The sequence below is a fragment of the Callospermophilus lateralis genome, chromosome 12 (genome assembly GCF_048772815.1).
Source record: "Callospermophilus lateralis isolate mCalLat2 chromosome 12, mCalLat2.hap1, whole genome shotgun sequence".
Lineage (NCBI taxonomy): Eukaryota > Metazoa > Chordata > Mammalia > Rodentia > Sciuridae > Callospermophilus > Callospermophilus lateralis.
In genome coordinates, this window is record NC_135316.1 from 24911396 (window position 1) to 24915527 (window position 4132).

Below are 4132 nucleotides of genomic sequence, written 5' to 3' on the forward strand. Positions count from 1 at the left end.
ACAACTGTATAGTGATTTTTGGTTTGGAAAACTCAGAGCAAGCACAAAATGAAAAAGAAAAAAAATGGAGAATTGTGGTCCAAACCATGTCACACCATAATTGTCCCTGCTTTTCATATGTGATCAACAGATTTCTGCCCTGGCAAGGGACTAATCAGGTTAACAAAACTCTGCTAAAACCTATATGATTTTGACTCAAATATGATAATTCTTTCATGAATACCAGAATACTTTTGGTAATGTGTGGCTAGCAGAAGGAAAGAGAGTATATAAGTGGATTCTGGAATTTTAAATTAAGATTCCAAATTACTTTGTCATTGTAGATATAAACTAACTCCTTGTTTGATATCTTTAGTTCTTTTTCAGACTCCATTGGGAATCTAATCATCATTTGTAATATTGAATACATATGAAAATATATTCCTGAAAGCAAAGAATAAATCAGGTTTCAAAACTACCTGTTTCAAATCTACTGACAATGTATAGCTAGAAACCTTTTCTCTCTTAAATATATCTTGAGAGAATACTTTTGATTATGAAATAAATGTCCTAATTTATAGTAGGATAAAGGGACATTTGTTGAAAAAACTGTCACTACATGTAAAATGTTCACATGCAACCTAATTTTTCTGCCTTTAAACATGGCTGCCCTCGGTTATTTAATATGGAAACTCCTACAGATATTCATGGTCATGAAATAAAATATCGGAATTCTGTTTTTCTAATGAAAACTTAGGCAATTCGAAATGTGTGATAACAAGTAGGATAACAAAAATTGACATATTTTCAATCCTTCATAGCTTCTGGGATTTTGCCCTTGGTAATTCAGACTGTACTGTGCTGACAGTTTTCTAAGTTAAAGAGTTTGCTTTTGCTCAACTTGATGCCTGCTATTATGCGAAAATATTTTTCTGAGATTACTGAAAATTACTTTTGTGTTTTGTGTTTAGTTTCTAAGTATAACAAAGCATAAAAGAATAAAATTAGCCCATTTCCTATTTCCAGCCTCGTGCCTAGGTAGGAATGTAGCCAAGGCTGTTCCGTGGAGAACCCCGGAGGCGCTGGCCTTGGTGGCCTTATGCCTTGGGAAGCAGGTGTGAGGGGCCGAGCCCAGCCCTGGACCTACTTGCCTGGGCTCCTGATGCTGTGGCTCCCTCCCCTTCCTGGGTTGTCTCCTTTGTCACTCAGTCATCCCCGGGCACTGATCGCTGAGGTGGCAAATACCTGAGCTCAGGCCATGGAGTCCAAGACCCAGTTCTACCTGGTAGCCAACTCTTGTGACCTTGTGTCCCGGTTCTCAGAAGTTTGCATCTCTGAAGCTTTTAGGTTCTGTCAACACTGGAGGAATGGCCTATTTTGGGATCTCAGCTGGCCAGGCTGTGGCAGTGGTCTGGGATAAGTCATCCCCTGTGGAGGCTCTGAAAGATCTGGTGGATAAATGTGGTGAGCCGCTTCTGCAGATTATGGTCGCCATTACAAGATGGCGCTGGCTCCGCTGTGGTCTGTGACAAACAACTCCTTATTTGGGAGAGTTGGCGCATGGTTTTTCAACACCCTATGAGAAAGTTTCACGTGGCAGCTTCGCATTGGGGCTTGAGATGCTTTATTAAGGCTGGGAGGGGCATCCGAGAGAGGATTAGAAGAAATATCAAGGGCCTGAATAAACTGCTGAAAGAAGATTCCTGAGTTGTGTCTTCCTTGCGGGTAAGGGGTCGCAACAGACAAACTTCAAGTGTTAACTGGTGATGAAGGCCAAGTGTTGGTGGAGAACATGAGCCACCTGTTATGGTTTGCCCACAAGAAATCCAGCTTTGACTTTATCTTGTCAGGTGTAGTCCCAGGAAGTGTGACTCTGCACAGTGCCGAGGTTTTGGCTGAGATGGCCCACATCCTTAGGCCTGGGGGATGTCTTTTCCCCAAAGAACCAGTAGAGACAGCTGTAGATAAAGATAGCAAAGTGAAGACAGTGTCTAAACTGTGTTCAGCTCTGACTCTCTCTGGTCTTGTGGAAGTAAAAGAGCTGCAGCCAGAGTCCTTGAGTCCTGAGGAGAAGCAGTCTATCCAGTGACACCTGGGCTGCAACAGTGAGAGCCTGCTCTCTGTTCAGATCACAGGCAAAAAGCCAAACTTTGAAGTGGGTTCTTCCAGTCAGCTTAAACTTTCTATCACCAAAAAGTCTCCTTTGGTGAAACCTGCTGTGGACCCTGCCACTGCCAAGCTCTGGACCCTCTCTGCCAATGACATGGAGGACGAGAGCATGGATCTCATTGACTCAGATGAGCTACTGGATCCAGAAGATTTGAAAAAAACAGATCCTGCTTCCCTAGGGGCTGCTTCTGGTGGGGAAAGAAAAAAAGAGAAAGGCTTGTAAGGACTGCACCTGTGGCCTTGCAGAAGAACTAGAAAAAGAGAAGTTACAGGAACAGAAGAATGCCCAGCCCAAGTCAGCCTGTGGAAACTGCTACCTGGGTGATGCTTTCCGCTGTGCCAACTGCCCCTACCTTGGGATGCTAGCCTTCAAACCTGGCAAGAAGGTGCTACTGAGCGATGGCAATCTTCATGATGCCTAGGAGGACCCATGGGACACATCTGCTCTTCCACCACCTCCTTTCCCTCAGATCCCACCACTGGGGCTCCTCCCACCTCCTTGGACTCTCTGGCTCTCTGTTGGAAATCCCTTTTCAGGGTGGGTGCTTATAGACAGGGAAGCTGGCTGTGGGTGCAGTGGTGTGTAGTGCTGCTGTTTGTATCCAAAGACCCAGGCTTGATTGCCTGGCTTCCTGCAGCCAGGGACTCTTTCCTCATCTAGTGTTAGGAGAAGGGAGGCTGCCCAGAAGAGGCCCCTCTCCTGGTGTTACAGAAGCACGGACCAGACACTCTCGAGCCCAGACATCTTTGAGTGTCTGGACTCTGGGACAAGCTCCAGGCCCTGCCCCTCTCCTAAGTTCAGTCCTGCCATGTACCTGTCTTCCCAAGTTGGTGGTTTACTTGATATGCAGTTTTAGTGATGAGTCAACTGTCTCATGTCTCAATACCAAAGGAGTCACTCACAAGTGACTGTGATCTCATCCCATGTCTCTCTACCCCTTCCCCCCCTCACTTTAGTGTTGCATTTGTGTCCCGTGTCATTTCTGTTCCTCTATAGGTATTAAACTTGCATACTTCTGTGTATCCATTATAAAGAGAGGCTCTGTATGTGTGTGTGATATCTGTCACAGACATCCATCAGTAGGGACCATGAAACTGTCTTTCTGGAGGAACCTGGTGTCTCCCCACAAATAGGGCCAGCACTGTGCTATGAAGTATGGCCTCTCTCCTCTACTGTGGAAGAGTCCAGGTTAGTAAGAATTTGGAGAGAAGTAGGAGAGCACTCTAAACCAACTGAAGTCTCTGAGCAAGAGACCCCTTTATTCTCCTCATGATCCACCCACACAGATCTGGAAACCAATCTTGCCAAATATTTGAAGAGATTGTGTGTATTTAAAAAGTGTTGATTCTCTCAGCTTGCTTTTGCTTACCCTGGTCCACATTGCTGGAATTATGGCTATGACTAAATTCTAGCTGGATTCCAAATCCTTTGTGGGAGGCAGAGTTTGGAGACAACCATTGGCCCCTGCCCTGAGTGACCTTGAGTTTGAGCAAGACCTGTGAATGCACTAGAATCTCCCTTCTGGGATTAGGTGAGGTTTTGTGGAAAAAGTAAAAGGATTTTGCAGAGATAATTAAAATCCTCATGGATTTAATGAAAAGGAAGATTATCCTGAATGAGCCTGCCCACAGTTGATCCTTTAAAAGAACTTAGAGAAGGAAGAGCTTTCCTTACCCACCTTGTAGGAATCAGCATGACAGTTTGAGAGGCCCATAGGGCAAGAAACTCCTAGTGCAGACAAGTCCCCAGCACACAGTCCTCATGAAAATGGGGACCTCAGACCTTTGGAAGAACTGGAGTTCCAGGTGAGAGCACAGCCTGTGATGCCCTGATAGCAGTCTTCTGTGCCTGGACCTCATACAGAAACTGAGAATAGGGCTGGGATATAGCTCAGTGGCAGAGCGCCTGCCTGCAATGTGTGAGGCCCTGGGTTCCCTCCCCTGCACTGCAAAATAAAATGGGTGCTTGTTTGATGCTGGAGAA

The 4132-nt window shown here is 45.4% G+C and overlaps 1 pseudogene; it reads left to right on the forward strand.

Annotated features, from left to right (window-relative positions):
- Positions 1 to 1346: 1346 nt before the first annotated feature.
- On the forward strand, positions 1347 to 2652 carry LOC143411677 (anamorsin-like; annotated as a pseudogene).
- The last annotated feature ends 1480 nt before the right edge of the window (positions 2653 to 4132 follow it).